Consider the following 22566-nt stretch of genomic DNA (forward strand, 5'->3'; position numbering starts at 1 on the left):
GAAACAAAGAGGAAGTAACACCCATCAGGGTTTACTTCCTCTTTAAACTGGGAAGGTATAAGGCAGTCCCAAACTTTTCTGGTATTCCCAACCTTGGACAGAGGTCTTGAAACACTTCAAGGTGAGGAGACCATTCTAAGAAAGTTGGCCAGCTAATTTTTCGTAGGATGCGTATTGCAGATAGGGATGAAATACGATTATATTCTCTTTGAAACGCAAGACCTTCATGGTGGTTGATGTAAGCCTAAGATGGGAATTTCCCTCACTTTGGGGATGTATCCAGTCATTTCCTTTTTCTTTTTTAGCACAAGAACTAAAGGGAAATCTCCACAATGGGGCACATTGTCCAAGTGAATTTGGAATTGGGGTTGTATGTCAATAGTCTATTTTTAAATATCTACAATAAAACTTTTTTTTAAGTGAGATTCAAGGCTCACTTCACTTCCTTTAGGAATCAAACTCATGGGCTACTTGGCACAGCTACTCCTAAGGAAGCTTATTCACGCTTTGCATTTTTTACACCAACACACCACTTTACAAGTGAAAAGGTCCTGGGTCTCCTTTATAGGGATTGAATGTAGACAATCAGGATAGATTCAAGTCGAGATAGATACATTCTTCAAAATGGCTGCAGATGTTTCCATTTTTTGCTTCCTGTAATGTAAGTAATCCCTCTAAATTCACAATACCATATGATACAAAAATAGTTTTTAAAAGCCTTCCAGATACAATGAATACTGACTTTATACATTAATCAGAATACAATGTTTGAATGATAGAAGGATCTGACTCAAGGCCCATCCTTTGTTTCTTATCACTCAGGCTCTTCTGCAAAGTGACTAAATACATGTTTAATTTTTATTAGGGGTGGCTTTATTAAAACCAGAGTGTGAAAATCTGGTGCAGCTCTGACTAGAAACGAATCATCTTCCAGGTTTTTTTTTTGTCTGGTCAAAGCTTAAAGCGGTTGTAAAGTCTCAAGGATTTTTACCTTCATGCATTCTATGTACGAAGGTGAAAAACCTTCTGGGTGCAGCAGCCCCCTCACTCCCAAATACTTACTTGAGCCTCATCTCGATCCAGTAATGTGCACGAGAGCAGAGGCTCTTCCTGGTCTCTTGCACCTCACTGGCTCCCACTACTGTCAATCACAGCCAGTCAGCCAATAAGGAAAGAGCGGGGATCGGGTCGAGCCGCACTCCATGTGTGACTGGATACACGGAGCAAAGGTTCAGAAGCCCCCATAACAAGCTTCTTGCTATGGTGCACTTAGCAGGAGGGAAGGACCAGGAGAGCCGGTGGGGGAACCTGATAAGAGGAGGATTGGGGCTGCTCTGTGCAAAACCAATGAATTTAAATATCACTTTAATTGAACAAGCTGAACATAAAAGCCGATTAGCTACCATGCACAGCTGCACCAGATTTTGCACTCTCCAGCTTAGTAAATCAACCCTATATTGTTTCCAAATTGGTTATGTGAATGTGGAACACATACAAGTTGTGACACATGGCTAGAGAAAATTTACTTAGTCACGCTAAGAAGTTTGTGTATACAAAGAGGACTGTCACAGAGCTTAGAATTGACATGGTCATTTGTGTCATAGTATGTATCATAGTGACAAGCTTCTCTCTAGAAATGCTGACTAATGGTGTCTAATGCCCTTTAATTAACACCTGGCTCATCAGCTGCTTACTCCCACTACGGTTTCTTGGGAAATAATAGAGCTGGGTGAAGCATAAAAGGGAACATCATAGCCTAAATTTAAAGATCCAAATGCCTTCCCAACTATGCATATCAGTAACTATTGAGACCAAATACAACAATGTCCAGATCAAAATATCCATGTAGAAACAGAGACAAATATATAACCACCACCCTCTTATATAGTTTATTGGCCAGCTGTTAGCGTAATGTGCCAAAAAAAATATTTATTTATTTATTTTTTTATAAATATAATGTTGTTTAGATTTCAGTTAATCTAAATTAAATGTGTTTAAGATGCCAGTTGATAAACTTGCACAGTATTAAAAAACAATCTCTAAGATGAAAATGCCCAAATCTATCTTACTACTCCCTCAGCTCACCCCTTTCATATCTTTGCACATAACTAGTTAAGTAACTGACATATTAGTATGTATGTCAAACAACTTCTAGAACTACATTTTCATATATAATCTAACCAGTTAAATATGTGGACTACAAAAACACTGCTTCCTGTTATGGAGAAGAGGAGGAAGTGTTATTTAGTCCTAACAGTCTCTGTCCTAGGTTGACAATGCTGCTCAGTACAGTTGTCCTCCTAGGATAGGAAGTCTGTTAATGGCAGAATTACAAAAAAAAAAAAAAAAAAAGGAAATTAATGGAACCACCATCTAAAGATCAGAAATCTGCAATAATATAATTTAGATTTTTTTGAATGTGGGTTTAAATACACTCTAAGAAAACAAAGAAAATAAGGAACATGATTGGAACCAAAAAATAAATTAGGGGTATAAATAAGGTTCAAGAGGGTAGTATTTTAAATTTGAAGCTAAGATTAAGAACATGGGGACATGACCTTTAGTAGCAGGGGGAAAGTCCAAAACTAACTTTGGAAAGTATTATTTTACCAACAGAGTAGTGGACTTTCAGCAAAAAATAGTGAGTCAGTCAACAGTAAGTCAATTTAAAATGCTTGGGACACACACAAATCTATGCTCAGACACAAAGTTTAAAAAAATAAAAAAAATGTAAACAGAAAGAAAGGGGCAGACTCAATGGACCACTTGGTCTTTTTCTGCCGTCACTCTTCTGTGTTTCTAAAAAGAAAGATAGAGAGAAAGAGAAAGATGTATGGAGACCTGAGAATACAAGATCCTCCTAATGAGCCTAATAATTTCTATCTGTGCAGAAATTTCATTGGCGTTTATTAACTCATAAATAGCAGACAGCTTTTTGTAGGATGAATGCTGTGGCACCCTACTGTGATGAAACACAGGAAATAATCAAGCAATGCTTCGGCAGTGCACGTAAACTGAGCCACATCTTGGTCCTTATATCTGACAGAGTACAAGCAGAGTACGTTCAAGGCTTTTCATCAAATTCCCAGAGACGCAGGACAAGTAATACAATCTGGCCCTAGTGACAGAGCTGATGTGCTGCTGATGGATTAGCTCCCAACCTATAAAGGAATCACATAATACTCTTCCTGCACTAATCAGTTGTGTCAGTTTCAGTGTGCCTAACACTATAAAAATAAAATAATGACTTCTGCATCGTACTGCCTGGTGTAGCTTACCTCTTTTCAGAATCCGCTCATCTGTTCAGCAAAATGTATTCGGAATGCTCTGTAATGTATGTTTAACAGATTTAAAAATTTAGGCCAGCCACTAACTTCCAAGGAATCCATGTATGAGATAGCCAGGCTGTTTCAGCATGTAACTGATAAATGTGTAAGTTTGTACAGCTCTGTTGTACCAACTTTGGTGAAATAATAAGACATGATTTGACACTCTACTGACAAACGGTTTGGTAAAGTGAGTACTAAAATAAAAATTGAGTTAGAAGAACGTGTCTAGAAAAAAAAGGGCAGTGGTTTAAAGGTTCAGCCAAATATGAAAATGATACATAAAAAGTTGAAATTTAGGCAGATAAAAACATAGGGGTGTATTTAAAAAAAATAAAAAAAATAATCACATTGCTATTTTTTCTTGTCAAATGGGAGCAAAATAATTAATCTCATATTTTATAGATTCACACTTTCAACCTGGTTGGAAAATAATTAAATTCAATGTTGCCTCCATTCACACAGAATGAATAAATGTCTATGCAGTTTCACAGGATGAAAAGCAATGCTAATGTTTAATGAAAGCACCTTTAACTAATGCAGTTAGGTATTCATTATTAAAAAAAATTAATGTTTTTAATACTATTGTAAGCATCAGAGTGGGAAAGGGAGGAGCAGCACTAGATGTCAATCATGTTTACATATGGTACATGCTCCATCTCCTACACAGTATATGTAGCACTGTAGCTGAGCATTGCTGCTGGAAGGTGGCAGTGTTCATTTACAATCTTGAGGCTTTATTTTTTTTTTGTAGTGAAGCTTTCAGCTTGCATCTGACCACTAGGTCATAGCCAACATGTTCAGATGATCAGGAACCAAGCTGATTGGTTCCTTATGGTCAGTGGGAACTCTGTCACAGACAGTTGGGTTTGAAAGCCCCCAGCTACGCTAAAGCTGGCCATACCTGGATTAAACTTCCACCAGTTTAGCAGAGTCTGGCCGAATTTCAGTTGGATTTTTGCCACACAATGCACACCGCTGACTAAGGTCAGCAGCGCAGATCAGTGTATTCTGACGGTGCAGAAGCATCCCCATTGTCAGAATACAGAGGCCCAGCAGGAAGGATTCCCCACCCGCCTCAAATGTGTGGATCAGAGAATCAAATTTTTTTTTTTCAACCTGCTTGTTAAAGGGAAAATAATTACTAATGTATGAGCTGCTTTAGTGTCGATTGGAAGTTAAGGGGAGAGTGTTTATAGACATATCAACCAATATGGGGCATTGTGCAGGGGAACATTAATGATATTGGGTGAAAATAGCAATAGTAAATACATAGACTTTGTGACTTCAGCAGAGCAATGCTGTTTGGAAAATAAAATCAGCCCTTTAAATGTTGTTCCTACTTGTTGGGCATATCATAAAGAAACATCCACTAGATATAAATTTACAAACTGTAGGTGATGGGATCAGAGGAAGATTAAGGCAAAATATTTAAAGTTGTCACATTCAGGCCGAACAAGGTGGCACCCAGAACACACAGGAGCCACCACACAATCCTGCTGCTGATGTCCAACCATGGGCTGAGGGCAAGCGTTAGTGGATGGATGCCACAGATCCTTTGGCTATCCCAATAGCTTCTCCCTCTGCTGAGTGGACCCCGGGTATTAAGGTAGGGCATTGAGCTCCCTGGCGGTATGATTATTTCAGAAAAAAAGGTGCTGAAAGTGGTACCATTATTTGCAAGGAAAATTCAAGTTAGTCTTACCGGTAACTTGTTTTCCAGAAGTCTTTCAGGACAGCACCTTGAGATATGGTGACTCCTCCCACTCCATCAGGAAACACCTTCTTTCCAATCTTTAAAAGGGAGGTCCCTCCTTGTACCATCAGTTGTAATAGAGAAAAACCTCCGGCCCCGGCTGGAACACATAAACACATACGTTAGTCACAGCATAGTTCATTTAACACTCCTAGGGCGGGTCGTTGCTGTCCTGAAAGACTTCTGGAAAACAAGTTACCGGTAAGACTAACTTGAATTTTCCCGAGGCGTCTTTCAGGACAGCACCTTGAGAGGATAACAGAGACTTACTACCTTAGGGCGGGACGACAGCTTGTAAGACCTTCCTGCCAAATGCCTGATCACTGGCCGAGGTGAGGTCCAATCTATAATGTCGCACGAACGTGTGAAAACTTGTCCACGTCGCTGCCCTGCAGATTTGCTCTGGCGTGGCACCAGCTCTTTCTGCCCATGAAGTTGCAAGAGCTCTGGTTGAATGGGCATTAACCCCTTCTGGTGGGGTCAGGTCTGCCTGTAAATAAGCCTCCCGGATAGCCAGCTTCAGCCACCTAGCTAGGGTCCCCTTAGATGCCTGTTGGCCCTTCTTAATACCCCCAAAGAGGACAAATAGAGCATCCGAGCGTCTGAACGGACCTGTTATCTCCAAATAACCTAATAAAGTCCTTCTGACATCCAACATGTGAAAAAATAATTCCTTCTCTCCCGAAGGACTAGAACAAAAGCTGGGAAGGACAATGTCCTGTAAACGATTTGCCTTAGAAGCTACCTTTGGCAAAAATTTTGGGTCAGTTTTAAGCACTACCCTATCCGAAAATAAACATAAATAAGGCTCCTTAATAGACAGGGCCTGTAATTCGCTGATCCTACGTGCCGAGGTAATAGCGATCAAAAACAACGTTTTTAGGGTAACATTCCTAAGCGATGCTTCCCCTAAGGGTTCAAACGGCTTGTTTGCCAGGGATCTAAGTACCACTGAGAGTTCCCACTTCGGGAACCCCTGTAACCGAAGTGGTCTGGATCTCGTGAGAGACCTAAAAAACCTACCCACTAAGGGTTCTGTGGCCACAGGCCTCTCTAAGAACACTGTGAGTGCGGATACCTGCACCTTTAGGGTACTGATAGCTAAGCCTTTATCTGCCCCTGCCTGTAAAAACTCCAAGATGGAACTTAAATCTCTAGGGTCCTGGCCCGCTGAGCTACACCATGTGGAAAATACCTTCCAAACCTTGGCATAGATAGCTCGGGTCACTTTTTTCCTACTGTTAAGTAAGGTGGAAACTAGACGGTCAGAAAACCCTTTATTTTTTAAGATTTCTCTCTCAGAAGCCACGCTGCCAAGGAAAGTCGTGCCACTTCCGGGTGAGAGACCGGGCCCTGTGCTAGAAGATCCCGCCTGAGAGGCAGGTGCCAACAAGGTTCGGCTGCCATCGTCAGGAGCGTCGCGAACCATGCTCTTCTGGGCCAAAACGGGGCGATGAGGATGACCGGGACCCTTTCCTTCTGGACCTTTCTCAGAACCAAGGGAATTAGCTGAAACGGGGGGAAGGCAAAGCAAAGGCGAAATTCCCAGGGATTCGCCAGAGCATCCACCCCTAGGGAGCCATCCCCCTGGCTCAGGGAAAAGAACTTTCCTACCTGGGAATTCTCCTTCGAGGCGAACAAGTCCACCTCTGGTAGACCCCATCTGTCGGTGATCTGTAGGAAAACCTCTGGATTCAGGGACCACTCTGATTCCCGAATCTGGTGTCTGCTTAGAAAGTCTGCCACCCGGTTTAGTGATCCTTTCAGATGTAAGGCCGTCAGGGAAAGTAAGTTGCTTTCTACCCAGAGCAGGATTTCTGTGGTAAGGGACTGAAGTATCTGGCTTCTCGTACCCCCCTGTCTGTTTAAGTAGGCTACCACCGTGGAGTTGTCTGTCAAAACCTGAACATGGTGACCCCGTAGGTGTGGAGCAAAGCCCACTAGGGCCAGGGCGACTGCTTTTAGTTCCCTCCAATTTGAGGAACGCAGGGATTCCTCCTTTAGCCAATTTCCCTGAGTGAACCTTTCGTCTAAGTGGGCTCCCCATCCCCAGGCGCTGGCATCCGTGGTAAGCCTCTTTTCCACTGGGAAGAACCATTCCAGACCTTCCGCAAGCACTCTCTGATTTTTCCACCAGTATAGGGATCTCTTTACACTGGCTGGAATCTTCACCTGGGAGTCCAGGGAATTGGGTTTGTGATCCCATGCTTTCAACAAAAAAGCCTGCAGGGGTCTGAAATGCAATCTCGCCCACTGGACGGCTGGCATGGTGGAAGTCAAGACTCCCAGAGCTGACATAACCTGCCTGACTGTTAGTGTCTGGTGGGCCTGCAACAACCGAATGGAATCTAAGACCTTGGTTGTCTTGTCCAAAGGGAGAAATATTCTCCGGCATAGTGAATTCACCTGGAATCCCAGAAAACGAATCTCCTGGGAGGGTACTAGGGCGGACTTCTGAAGATTTAAGATCCAGCCCAGGGATTCCAGGTGACTTCGTGCCCGAGACAGATCTCGAGGGGGCAAAGAGGAGAAGGTCGTCCAGGTAGGGGATGACCTGTATCCCCTGAAGCCGCAAAGGTGCTAAGGCCTCTGCCAGCACCTTGGTGAAGATCCGCGGTGATGATGAGAGCCCGAAGGGGAGGGCCCTGTATTGGAAATGCTGTACTGTGCCCTCCAACTCTACCGCTAGCCTGAGAAACTTCTGCGACTTTGGGGATATAGGAATGTGTAAGTACGCGTCCCTCAGGTCTATCGAAGCCATGAAGCAACCTGGCGTCAGAAGATTCCTGATGGAAAATATCGAATCCATCTCGAATCTTCTGTACTTCACACATCTGTTTAGAGGTTTTAAGTTCAGGATTAGCCTGAATTTTCCTGTGGGCTTTCTTATGAGGAAGACATGAGAGTAAAACCCCCTGCCCTGGTCTACTAGAGGGACCTGGATTAATACTCCCTGCTGTCGAAGCTCCGACAGGGAGGACTTTAAAGCCAATGCCTTCACTGGATCTCTTGGGGTCTGAGTTACCAAAAATCTTGTTGGTGGGGCCTCCGAGAACTCTATAGTGTAACCCTGGGCGATAGTGGTCAGAATGTACCGGTTGTCTGATACTGCTGACCACTGCGGAAGGAAATTCTCCAACCTTCCGCCTACCCGAAGGGCTGAGTCATTGCGGCTTGTTGGTTTGCGCAGGAGGATTGAAAAGGACTCCCTTACCTTTACCCCTCTGCGCTGACCAACCTCTCTTTCCCTGTGGCCCTTTACCCTTATTTTGCTGCTTATGGGCCCGAAAAAAACGCTTAGGGGGAGGATTTTTCGCTTTTACTGGGAAAGCCTTTTTCTTATCTGCCGTCCTGTCCAGAATACTATCTAGTTCAGGGCCGAACAGTAGATCTCCCGAAAACGGGATTCCACATAATTTGCTTTTGGACGCTGCGTCTCCTGGCCAGGTCTTGAGCCAAAGGGCCCTCCTGGCTGAGTTGGCTAAGGCTGCGGACCTGGAAGAAAATTTAATCGCCTCGGCCGAGGCATCTGCCATATAGGCCACTGCTGCAGCTATAGTGGAAAAAGAATCCAAAATATCCTGTTTCGGGGAATCAGCCTCAATATGTGCTTTAAGCTGATCCACCCAATATTCCAGGTTACGAGCCACGCAAGTGGTAGCCATGGCTGGTTTCAGATTGATCAAAATGGACTGCCAGGCTTTCTTAAGGAGAAGATCCATACGCTTATCCATAGGATCTTTGAGCAGACCCATGTCCTCAAAGGACAAGTCCGTGGAACGCGAGACCTGCGAAAAGGCTGCATCCACCTTTGGAACCTTGTTCCAGATAGCTGATGGATCCTCTCTAAAAGGAAAGCGTCTCTTGTGGGACTTGGAAAAAAAGGGTTTTTTCTCCGGCTCCTGCCATTCTCGTAGAATAGTCTCGGAAATAACCGAATGTACCGGGAAGGTACGACCCTTGGGTTCGCAGAGACCAGCATACATTCTATCGTGCAAACTTAGGTCCTTCTTCTCCTCACCCAGTCCTAAGGTAGCGTAAATGGCTATAAGGAGATTGTCCACCTCCTCTAAGGAAAGTTTAAACTTTGCGGGAGACCCTGTTTCCTCCTCAGTCTCCGATTCCCCACTAGAGGGGTCCTGAGGTTGCCCTAAAGATACCTCCTCGAAGACTGAGGGCCCAGAAGATAATACTACTACCTCCTGGGAGGACTGAGAGGTGGACGGCTGAGTAGAGGGGGTAGAAGCTAGGGATCCCCTAACTGACTGGAATTGGGCCAGTAACTCGTTTTTAACGGAAGAGACTAATTCCTCTCTAATAGAAGCTGACTCTTCCTGCACTACTGCTGCAATGCATGCTTTGCACCAGGGTTTCTTCCAGTCCTCCCCCAATCTAGTCCTGCACGCAGGACACCTTCTCTTAGTATCCGTTTTGACCTAAGGAAACGGGCGAGAAGAAAAAACAATAAAAGGGGTCCGGAATGAGACCCGGTCTCAGACAAGAAACGGAAAAAAAAAACCCCATTCACCAGGTGCGCCAGGAAGGAAAGTGACCACTGCCTGCGTCCTGACAGGCCCCCATGCCACTGGGGGGAAAAAAATAAGGAGACCGAGAGAGAGAAATAAGACCCCCTCACCCCTAAGGAAGACAGACTCACGTTACTGCTTCCCGCCGAGGTCCTGCTGGTGCCAGTGCCTGCTCCACTCGCTGTGTCTTCTGTGCTGTCCATAGTAGAGACGACAGCGCTACTCATGTGGCATGTGTAGCGCTTCCTGGAATCCTAAAGCGCCGCTGCGCCGGACCAGGAAGCGGAAATAGGCCCCAGCGTCCGCCCTGCCCCTCCTCCCGGCGCGCCGGAAGTGACGCGCGTCTCCGGAGCCTGGCTCCGCCAAAATGGCGGCGCCCCGCGCACACGCGGGGAATCGAATGCTAGGCCCCAGATTTGCTGGCTCCACTGAGCACGGAGAAGAGAGGAGCCTGAATACCATCACCGCCGCGTGGGTGGCACAGGAGAGCGGACAGTCTCCGCGACGATCGCCGCAAAAAAGAAAAGAAAAAAAGAAAGGTAGGAGTACAAAAAAAGAGTCCGACTTTCAGGAGCTCCCTGAGATATCAGACTCCCTCCTAAAAAGATGCCCCCTCCGGAGGAGGAAACACAAAAACTGATGGTACAAGGAGGGACCTCCCTTTTAAAGATTGGAAAGAAGGTGTTTCCTGATGGAGTGGGAGGAGTCACCATATCTCAAGGTGCTGTCCTGAAAGACGCCTCGGGAAATTTGGCGTTTTATACTGTAGGCCTGTAATTCTTAGGCCTTGTATACACGAGGGGATATCCGATGAAAACGGTCCGCCGGACCGTTTCCATCGGATATGTCCGCTGGCGGATTTTGATCTGATGGCTGTACACACCATCAGATCAAAATCCCCGCGGAAAACATCCGCGGTGACGTGTCCGCGCCGTCGCCGCGACGATGACGCAGCGACGTGCGCGACCCTGGAAGGTAAATACTTCCACGCATGCGTCTAATCATTTCGACGCATGCGAGGGATGGGGATCGGACGGACTTATCTGGTGAGTCTGTACAGACGACCGGATAAGTCCGAAGGACAGGTTTCCAGCGGATAGATTTCTTAGCATGCTAAGAAATTTTTGTCCGCTGGAAAACCGTCGGCTGGAGAAATCTCAGCCGAAAAATGTCCACTAGGCCCTACACATGACCGGATCTATCTGCTGGAACTGATCCGCGGATAAATCCCAGCGAACAGATCCGGTCGTGTGTACGGGGCCTTAGGAATAACTCATTTAAATCTGACCAAACAAGAGTCTAGTAGGCATCCCGGGTATGAATTTTTTTTTAAAACAAAATTATAAATTATAATATAATAAATAATTATAAATAATTATAACAAATAATAATATAATTATAATAAAAATTATTCAATAATGTAATCAACTCAAAATCACTGAAATTTGCTCAGTTGCAGAATTGTCGCTGTCATTACTTTTATTTTTTGATGACAATTTTCCCCACAAATCGCTATCGCACAATTCTGCAAGTGATTATAATTTATTATCGCTGTTTTCTAGCTGCTCTAAAACCATTTTTGACATAAAGGGACACTTTTGGTTGCTATGGACAATCTACAGTTTGCAGGCAGAAAGAACAGTTTTTATTATATAAAAGTACATGTAGGACACTGGGCAGACCACTAGGGACAAGGGGGTGTGTATTTTTTACATACAGTACTGTAATCTATAAGATTACAGTATACTGTATGTATTGTGTTTGTTTACCTTTTTGAATTTGGTGCCGTAACGTCGCAGGGAACGGAGATCGGCGGCACAGGAGGACACTGTGTGAATCGAGCAAGGTCCCGCTCGCTCACACAGCGCGGTGGCATCGCTGGATCCAGGGACAAGGTAAGTAAACCATGCCTGTGGATTCAGCGAGGCGAGCCAGAGTCTGACTCGGGGTTACCGATTGTAGCCAAAAAATCTCACCCCGAGTCAGACTCGGGAATACCGCCAGGGGGGTTAAGGTAGGGGAGCCATCTCTGTCACAAATCATGGAGGCCATCAAGTCCTGCCATACATTTCTCACAAATAGAGACCCTCTGTGTAGACTTTGCTATCCTGAAAGGTGATGTGCATGCAATCTGGCACCAAGTAACTAATGCGGAACAACTCTCTCAACTAGTTTCAACCCTCTTGTGGTATCCGTTAGGCCCCTTTCAGACTGGGGCGGGAGCTGTGGTGGCGGTATAACGCCGCTAAAAATAGCGGTGATATACCGCCAGGATTGCCGCGGGAATCAGCCGCTAGCGGTGCGGTATTAACCCCCGCTAGTGGCCGATAAAGGGTTAATACCGCCCGCGATGCGCCTCCATAGAGGCGCATTGCGGGCGGTATTGCCGCGGTTTCCCATTGTTTTCAATGGGAAGGAGCGGTGAAGGAGCGGGAAACATGCCGCTCCTCTCACCGCTCCAAAGATGCTGCGGACAGGAGATTTTTTTGTCTCCCGCCAGTGCATCGCCTCAGTGTGAAAGCCCTCGGGCTTTCACATTGAGTCTGCAGTGAAGGAGTTTTTCAGGCGGGATAGCAGCGCTATTTTTAGCGATGTACCGCCTGAAAAACTCCTCAATGTGAAAGGGGCCTGAGAGAGGTGGTGTCGGACCACAAGTCTCAGGAGGCTAAACTAGGGGATATAGAGGACAGACTCTGTCGTAATAACCTCTGGTTCCTGGGTTTCTCAGAGGGCATGGAGGGAAAACGTCCTGAAGAATTCTTACTTACCTGGCTAAAGCAAACCTTTGGAGAAGAGAGTTTCTCTCATCTGTTCGCTATTAAAAGAAGCCCACCGGGTATCGCTGAGGGCCCCTCCACAGGGAAGGTTCCCAAGACCACTATTGGCACGTCTCCTATACTTCAGGGATAAAGAAACCATCCTACACTGTGCTTGGAATATGCCTGAACTGCTTTATAATAACCACTACATTACCATCTTTCCTGATTTATCTGCTACAACACAGGAAAAACATGCAGCATTCCCAAGTGTAAAACAACATCTACGTGAACGCAGTCTGCCATATAGTATGCTGTACCCTGTGAGGCTTTGAGTGGTACAAAAAGGCAAACCCAATAGTTCACCTTACCTAAAGAAACCAAAAGATGGCTGGAGTCACTGGGAAGCGCCTAATATCCAACAGGTCTATTTTTTTTTGTCGTTGCAACATGTGGGAGCAGGGAATTGGGGCCTCCTTAATGTTATGGTATACCCACTGTTTGGCCTTTTATGTTTGCATACAGATGTGACCTCTTATACAGTCTCATGTTGCTTAGCTGACCAAACTGTTTATGTAACCTACTGCAGTTCATTGTATTAACACCCTTCTCTTCATCTCCAGCTGGACAAAGAATTTCCCCACTAGGGTGATACCGTAATGTTTGGGACTGTAGGCTGGGAGGGTGGGTTTGGGGATATGATTTTGGATCACTTCAGACCAAATTATTTTATTTTATTGGTTCCGTTATGTCTTTCATTTTTTTCCTGACATATAAAGTTGATGTGTTTCACTCTTTACAGAAAGTATATGGTTGTCCTCAGCTTCTCCAAAAGTTTAAGAACTGGAGGCTGCTCTTTGTAATCTGCAGGAATGCTTTGCCACTACCCATTAACAGTCAGTGTAACATTATGGTTTCACCGTCTCATGGCATCACACACGCAAAATCTTAATTTACTCTCCTGGATTGTGAGGGGACTTAATTCTAAGGTTAAACAAGCACTGGTATGTAAGTATGTACAAAAATGTAAACCTCATATCATTTTTTTTACAGGAAACCCACTTGGTAGGATCCAAAATTCTGGCCTTTAAACAGGCATTTATAGGTCACTCTTTTCATTCCCTGTACTCCAATTATGCTAGAGGGATCTCTGTATTAATGTTCAAATCCCTAGCTGTACTCCTAAAACTATTGTCACTGACCCATTTGGTAGGTTTGTTCCTCATCATAACCAACTGGTCACATACCTTTGTGTCAGTCTATGTCCCACCACCATTTACTTTAGCTATATGGAAGGTGGTGATGGCAAAGGTGTTTCAAGTGGTCGAGGGTCCTATTATTTTCGCCAAAGATTTAAACACTGTGTTCTCTCCTGATATAGATAAATTACATATCAAATCCAATTTCAGATTAATTTATATAGAGACCTCTCAGTAGAAAAGAAATAACATGACATTAAAGTACCATCATCCTAACATAATTTTGAATAAAGATAGGGTTCATTGGGACCCCAGAGACCCAAAGAAGCCAGGGGAACTGGGTGGGGGCTGGTGGACTGTATCGGAAATGCAGTGTTGCCAGGACCTTGACCAGTGGCTGCACTGCATGTGAGCGTTGTGTCTGGCTGGTGATGTCATCATGCAGGGTTGTGGCCAATTCCAGGATGGCAGCAGTGTTGAATCTGAAGATGTGATACCATTCCGAATCCCCCATGCCAAAGACGTTCATGCGCGTTCGGTATATCCTCTCCCGTGCCCTCCTCCTTTTACGCGCCTCTGCACACACTAGCAGTGCTATGACCATGCCTGCCCCTGGCATGTTGGCATATGGATGTGTTGTCCTGCAAGTTTGGTTGCTCAGCTCGTCCGTAACGGTGCTGCTGTAGTTGCTCTCCAGCTGACTTGCACACGTCTGGTGCAAAGTTACCCCTGCTTTATGAGGGGTAACTTTAGGCCGGACGTATGTCTTACGCACACCGCGCGTAGACTGCGTCAGACGCACGTACGTTCTGAAATCGGCGTATCTCCCTCATTTGCATATTTGAATAGGAAATCAATGGGAGTGCAAGATGCGCCCAGCGTAAATATGCGCCCACGCTACGCCGGCGTAGAAAAGTTATGTCGATCGGAAGAAGCCTATTTTCAGGCGTATCTGGTTCTGTGGGTACGGCGCATAGATACGCCGGCGTATATATACACTTACGCCACGCATCTCGAGATACACCGGCGTAACTTGTTTGAGAATCTGGGCCTCTATGTTTTTAATTTATTTTTGGCTGACAGTTTACTTAAATTTATTGCGGACCAGGGCCATTTTTTGCCCAATAGTATATTGCTAGCAACCCCAGTTCATCCTATGCCCATCTGTATGAGTGTAAACGTCTGACATTGGAGGAGTTCAAGTTAAGTCCACCCACCCGATCCATCACATGCCCATTTATTCTTCTGTAATGGCCAGGTTGGTCAGGTTCCACTATGGGATGATCATGTGCTTCCTTCATTTTCAGTGACAATACCTAGTGCTCCCCCGATATCATCCCAACTGACAAATTATACAAAGTTTGCCTACTTATTTTGTTTCCAAAGATTTGCTGAGCTTTATGTCACAGACCAAAATATATGTGTGAAGGAGTCCCTTGTCCATTTAACTGGCCAACTGAGAATCAAACAATACATTCCAAGTAAAAGGGCCAGATATGGAGTAAAACATCTACAAACTTTTTGGAAGAGACATGGGACATTTGTATGTGTTCTGCATATATGAAGGAAAAGATTCCCAGCTCCAGCCCCTTAAGTGTCCAACCTATATCAACACAAGTGGAAAAACTGCCTGGGACCTGGCATACCCACTTTTCCAAAAATGTTATCACATCTACCTGGATAACTTCTACACCAGTCTGCCCCTTTTCTGCCACCTACATCGTGAAAAATCTGTGGCCTTCGGTACCTACAGAAAAAAAGGGATTTTTAATACAGCTTACCTGTAAAATCCTTTTCTTGGAGTACATCACGGGACACAGAGCGGCATATTCATTACTATATGGGTTATATGGAGTACCTTCAGGTGTTGACACTGGCAATCTCAAACAGGAAATGCCCCTCCCTATATAACCCCCTCCCATAGGAGGAGTACCTCAGTTTTGTAGCAAGCAGTATGCCTCCCAAAATGGTCCCCAAAAAGAGGGGTGGGAGCTCTGTGTCCCGTGATGTACTCCAAGAAAAGGATTTTACAGGTAAGCTGTATTAAAAATCCCTTTTTCTTTATCGTACATCACGGGACACAGAGCGGCATATTCATTACTATATGGGATGTCCCAAAGCAATGCTCACAATGAGGGGAGGGAGAACATCTCCAAGACAAAAGGATTTAATTTAGAGAAATACTCAAATCATAATAAATCCAACTTAGTTGAGAAAAATAATCTTAAATTTTAAATTTAACTCAAAAAAGAGGAGCCCCCGGATCCGAGGGTCTCAAACTGCAGCCTGCAGCACTGCCTGCCCAAAGGCTGTATCAGACTTCCTTCTTACGTCCAACTGGTAGAATTTTGTAAACGTGTGGACAGAAGACCAGGTTGCCGCCTTGCAAACTTGAGCCATAGAGATCTGGTGGTGTGCTGCCCAGGAGGCGCCCATGGCCCTAGTAGAATGAGCCTTTAATGATACTGGAGGAGGCAACCCTTTCAAGCCGTAGGCCTGAGTGATTAATTGCTTAATCCACCTAGAAATGGTGGACTTTGCAGCTGCCTGCCCCTTCTTGGGCCCATCCGGTAATATGAACAGCACATCTGTTTTCCGGATCTTCTTTGTAGCTTTAAGATAGGCCTTCATGGCCCTGACGATATCCAAGGTATGCAGCAACCCTTCCTTTCTGGAAGTAGGTTTAGGGAAGAAGGATGGTAATACCAAATCCTGGTTCAAATGAAAACTGGATACAACCTTCGGTAGGAAGGAAGGATGAGGGCGGAGAACGACCCTGTCCTTATGAAAAATAAGATATGGTTCCTTACAGGATAAGGCCGCCAGTTCCGATACTCTTCTTGCGGAAACTATGGCGACCAAAAATACTAACTTTCTTGTCAGTAAAACCAAAGGAATTTCAGCCAACGGCTCAAACGGTTGTTTCTGTAAACTTGACAGAACAAGGTTTAAATCCCACGGGCAAAGCGGGGATTTAACTGGAGGTTTAATACGTAAGACCCCTTGAAGGAAGGTCTTAACCAGCGAGTGGGTGGCCAGCGGCCGCTGAAACCACACCGACAGAGCAGAAATCTGTCCTTTGATTGTGCTTAATGCCAATCCTTTATCCACTCCTAGCTGGAGAAAACTTAAAACTCTATCAATGGTAAATTTGCGAGAAAGCCATCGCTTGGACTCACACCAGCCTACATAGGCCTTCCAGACCCTGTAATAAATCACCCTAGAGACCGGTTTCCTGGCTCTGATTAGGGTAGAGATTACTTTCTGAGACAGACCTCTACCCCTGAGAATCAGGGATTCAGCTTCCAGGCCGTCAAATTTAGATGCCGTAAGGCAGGGTGGAGGATCGGACCTTGCGATAGCAGGTCTGGCCGTAGAGGAAGAGTCCAAGGGTCTCCCACTACCATCCTTAAGATTAGTGAGTACCATGCCCTTCTGGGCCATGCTGGAGCTACCAGGATGACTGGTATGTGCTCCACCCGGATCCTGCGCAGCAGGCGGGGTAGTAACTGGAGCGGGGGAAACGCATAAAGAAGTTTGAACCGATGCCAAGGGCAAACCAACGCATCGGTTCCGCAGGCCATCGGATCCATTGAGCGGGACATGAACCTGTCTAGCTTCTTGTTGAGTCTCGATGCCATGATATCCACGTCCGGCACTCCCCATCTTTGGCAGAGTGCTTGAAAGATTTGTGGATGCAGAGACCATTCCCCCGGCAAAAGAGTCTGGCGGCTTAAGAAGTCCGCCTGAAAGTTGTCCACTCCTGGAATGAATATTGCCGATATGCAGGGCACATGAGCCTCTGCCCATAGGAGAATCAAGCTCACCTCTCTCTGAGCGGCTTGACTCCTGGTTCCCCCTTGGTGATTTATGTATGCCACGGCCGTGGCATTGTCTGATTGAATTCTCACCGGGAACCCCTGCAATTTTGACGTCCAAGCCCTGAGGGCTAGTCGAGCAGCTCTGAGCTCCAAGATGTTGATGGGCAACTGCTTCTCTGGCGTTGCCCAAGTACCTTGGCGAGTGCAACCATCCAAAATTGCTCCCCAGCCCGTCAGGCTGGCGTCTGTGGTCACTATCTTCCAAGCCACTGGGCTGAAAGACTTCCCCTTCAGTAGATTCTGAGGGTCTAACCACCAACACAGACTTTGTCGGACTCTTGATGAGAGCGGCAACGGGATATCCAAGGCCTGTGGCCTTCTGCTCCATGCTGACAGGATGGCTGCCTGCAGGATGCGAGTGTGGCTCTGGGCGTATGGTACCGCCTCGAATGTGGCCACCATCTTGCCTAGTAACCTCATACATAGGCGAATAGTCGGTTCCTTCTTGCTTAGAACCAGTAGGATTAATTCCTTGATGGCTTTGACCTTCCTCAGAGGTAGAAACACTCTTTGTTGTTCTGTGTCTAATCTCATGCCGAGATATTCCAACTGCCTTGTGGGCAGGAAAGCTGACTTTTCTCGATTTAGGACCCAGCCGAACTTCTCGAGGTATTGGACCGTGAGGGCCACTGCTCGCTCCAAGCCGGGAGACAAGTGATCTATGACTAGGAGGTCGTCCAGGTATGCTAGGATCGTGACCCCTTGGATCCTTAGTTTGGCTAGGATTGGAGCTAGGACCTTCGTGAACACCCGGGGGGCCGTAGCCAACCCGAAGGGAAGCGCCACGAATTGGAAGTGACGCGAAGCCACCATGAAGCGTAGATATTTTTGATGTGGCTGATAAATTGGAAGATGAAGGTAGGCATCCTTTATGTCTATGGACGCCATGAAGTCGTCCTTTTGGAGTGTGGTAGCTGCTGACCGCACGGATTCCATCCGAAATGAGCGGATCTTTAGGTAAGTATTTACCATCTTTAGGTCCAAAATTGGCCTGACATTTCCATTGGACTTCGGGATGATGAATAGGTTGGAGTAGAAACCTAGCCCCTGTTCCAGGACTGGTACCGCTACTATTACTTCCTGGGAAAGTAGATGATTTAATGCCGACATTAATGCGGCTCCTTTCTCCGGATCGTTTGGAATCCTCGACTCCTGGAAATGAAGAGGAGGAAACCTTAGGAAATCTAATTTGTAGCCCGTGGCCACGGAAGACCGTACCCACTCGTCGGGAATGCTGGCTTCCCAAACCTCTGAAAAGAGTCGCAGCCTTCCCCCCACCTTCGTGGGTGGGGGCGTCCCTTCATAAGGTCGGCTTGAGGGCTGGTTTTGCTGGTTTGCGAACCCACTGCTTTCTGCCTCTAGCAGCCTGTCCTTGTGATTTGCCGTTGAAGCCGAAGTTTGCTTTCGCAGGAGGCCGTCGATACTGTTTGGCATTAGAGGGCCCCTGCCCAGGGGAGTACTGTCGTTTAAACGCAGGCCCCTGAAACTTCCTCTTAGTTGGTAAGAGAGTACTTTTGCCATTTGAAATGGTTTGAATGTATTTATCTAGGTCTTCTCCGAAGAGTCGTCCTCCATGGAAGGGGAACCCTACCAGGAGCTTCTTGCATGGGGGCTCGGCCTCCCAGCTTTTTAACCATAAGAGTCTTCTCATATGGATAAGGGATAACGATAAACGTGACGCTTGCTGGATAGAATCCTTAATTGCGTCTACTGTAAAACATATGGCCCTAGGGACATCCGAAAATTCTTCTGCCTGCTGGGCAGGAATAAGTTTAAGCATCTGCTTAACTTGATCCGATAATGCTTGAGCAACCCCAATCGCAGCCACGACTGGCTGTACTACTGCCCCTGCAGTAGTGAAGGAGTTCTTAAGTAGTGCTTCCAAGCGTTTATCAACTGGATCCTTGAATACCTGTATGTTTTCTACAGGGCATGTTAATGATTTGTTAATACATGAGATGGCTGCGTCCACTGCAGGAGTAGCCCATTTCTTGGAAAATGTATCTTCCATAGGATATAGGGCAGAGAATCTTTTAGGTGGTAAGAAGATTTTATCTGGCTTGTTCCAATCTTGGAACAAAACTCCCTCTAGTAGAGGGTGGATCGGAAATACTGCACTGCTTTGAGGCGCCCTCAGTGAGCCCAAAGCTGAAACCGTAGATACCTGGAGATCTGGTACTGGCAAGTTGAATGCATTATGGACCAAGTCCGTTAAGGCTTGAATCCACCAGCTCTCCCCTTGGGAGACTGCTCCAGACTCCTCTGTATCCGGATCTTCGATCCCTGAACCTACTTGGTCCTTGTCCAAGAGGTCGTCCAATTCCCATGAGGAAAGGACCTCCTCTTCTGAGGGTCCGCGCTCGGGCGACGGAGATCTAATCCGTTTACTGCCCCGCATAGCTGTGGCTATCATTTTTCCCATTCTTTTCTCCATCTCTCTTAAAGAGGTGAGTAATACCTTGTCCGTGACCATCTTAGGGTTGGACTGACCCGCGCCAGCTCCAGCCCCAGATCCCGATGGCCCCAAGGCTCCCTGTGGGGAAAGCAGCGGCATAACTTTGTCCGAGACCTCAGACTCTCTGGGGGAATCCCCACCTCTTGTACCCTCTGACCCGGATGCCATGGTACAATACCGAGGTACACCTGCTACCTATTGGTATTTGGAACTATAAAAGTTAATTGCCCAAACACCTGTTTGGGGGATAAAAAATGCTTCCTCTCCCCTAGATGACTTTTTTTTTCTTTTTTTTTTTTTTTTTTTCGTTTTTGTTTCAAATCCAGGAAAGAAAAAACATTCTGTCCCCCTGAGTAGTATTGCAAAGAAAAACTATGAGATGGAAAAGAAACAGCCTATTTCTAGGCTTGAAAAACAGTCTTCTGAAGACTGCAATATCCTTTCTGGCCACTGTGTGTCCTCGGCGCCCCGTGCTGCCGCTCTGGTCTTTCTTCCTCAGTTCCAAAGTATTGAATGGAACAAACAAGGAAGGGCCGCCCCTTCCTTAAGCCACTGACCCGCCCTTCCCCCCCCAGCAATCTCAAACAGGAAATGCCCCTCCCGACAGGGGGGGGGGGGTTTGGGAGGAAGGGACCTCTCTGTTCCAGCAAACTGCAGCCTGCAGCCTGGAACCATGAGGAGGTCAGCGTTTTGCCTTCTTTGCAGGCTCTGAGGAGGAAGACTGAATGGAGCATCGCCTGGAGGCTTGCAGGTAAGCACAGCTCTCTGACACACACATATACTTTTATATCACACAGGCCCCACTCAATGCTTTTCCAACACTACAAGGGAGGTCACATCTTATGGGGAATAATACATATAGAGCCATCCTATCTTTATGATATGTGACTAGTTTGCCAGATGCAGTGCATAACTTTAGGCATGTCCCCTGTGACCCCCCAGAAAAAAACCTGCTAAGAACCAAGTTCCGCAAGTTTTCCCCTCACTTACCTGCTCCATGCCGCAGGACTTTGCCAAGCAAGAGGCCCAATCTTCCCCCATCTCCGTGGGGATGTCTAGACCTTCAGGCCCTGGGTTCCTATGAAGGATCCACTGTCCTGGGCCCATATAGCACCCTGGCAACAGAAAACATTAGGCACCCAAAGGTTTCTAAGTTCTGGGCCCAGGGTCCAGCTCTCTAAAAAGAAAAGCATTATGGGCTATACCCCAAGGGTTTGGGGTCCGGTTACTGACCACTTTAGCGCTGAGGCTTTTTTGGACAGAACCGGTAGCTCACCTAATCCCAAGGATGCGGAGGCAAGCTAAACCATGACCAACACCTAAGACACTGGCGTAAAAACTGAGGTACTCCTCCTATGGGAGGGGGTTATATAGGGAGGGGCATTTCCTGTTTGAGATTGCCAGTGTCAACACCTGAAGGTACTCCATATAACCCATATAGTAATGAATATGCCGCTCTGTGTCCCGTGATGTACGATAAAGAAAACAGGAAGGGCTTCCCACAAACTTTAGTGTACACAAGGATGCAGAGGGGGAATCAGCAAGTCTGAGAAATGAGGACGTGTTGGCTGTGAAGTGGAAAGACAAGAGGGATGTCTACATCGTGTCCACCATCCACAATGACACCTCAGAAAAGATTCCTGAAAGACATGGTCTCATTTAAAAGCCTGCATGTGTCCAAGATAATAAAATTTACATGGCAGAGGGGTGCATTTCAAAAATTAAATGCTACAGCCCTATTTAGCAACAAGGGGGGTCCTATTTCTGGTATACATTGCATTGTAACTTATTAATTTGGCCAATTAAAATCATTATGTCCCTCATTAACCAGCAAAAATCCCCCCAGAACACCTTCGCTCTGATGCTGTTAGACTTCATTAACTCCATTTCCCTGAGAGTATTTCACCATTAGAAGCAGGATGAAGATGACAAAAATCATGTTGTGTATGCAACAAAGGGGGGAGTTAGAAGAGAAACCAGTAATAGTTATACCCAGTGTCCTTCCCAACCTGGCCTATGCATCAGAGATTGCTTTCAATGTTTTCACACATCACTAAAATATTAGCCCATATTTTAACAGCCTGCCATTTCCAATATCTGTGCTGAACATTTGCCTGCTGTCTCAACTAACCATGCCACTGCCTTCCACCTTACCTGACCCTGGCCTGTTAATTGATTATGCCTCTACCTGACTTCCATGCAAAACTGACCTCAGCCTTTTAATCGACTATGGTTTTTGCCTCCTGCTTGGAATGTTAACCTTGCTACTGTAGTAGTTGGATTCATAACACACGGTGCTCACATATGTGAGGGGATCTAGAATTGTTTTTCCGGATGGAGAAAACAAAGTTTTGGTTTTCGCCGGGTTTTGTAATTCCCGGATTATATATATATTTCCACATACAATATTTTTCTCCCGTTAGGTAATCTGGAAATATTGCATGTAAATATTTCATTCTTACCCTTCTGCAACTAGTGTGTAGCGTGAGCGAGTGTAGCATGCCAGAGTTTCAAACAGCTGCCTTACCTCTGTGCTGTGAATAGCAGGATCTCAGTTTTCTGCACATACATATCCACACCTGAATGTGTCAAGTTAATGTAAAGATTTGGGTAGGAGGGTGAGTATCCCACCCCCTCACCTCCAGATGGCATATAATAGCACATGCT

General features: G+C 45.9%; 1 protein-coding gene across 4 annotated transcripts in view; it reads right to left on the minus strand.

Moving 5' to 3' along the window:
* DENND1A (DENN domain containing 1A) overlaps positions 1–22566 on the minus strand; it is a 1239075-nt gene that overhangs the window by 562487 nt on the left and 654022 nt on the right. The gene's annotated exons all lie outside the window — the stretch shown is intronic.

The sequence above is a fragment of the Rana temporaria genome, chromosome 9, assembly GCF_905171775.1.
Source record: "Rana temporaria chromosome 9, aRanTem1.1, whole genome shotgun sequence".
In the NCBI taxonomy this organism is placed as follows: domain Eukaryota; kingdom Metazoa; phylum Chordata; class Amphibia; order Anura; family Ranidae; genus Rana; species Rana temporaria.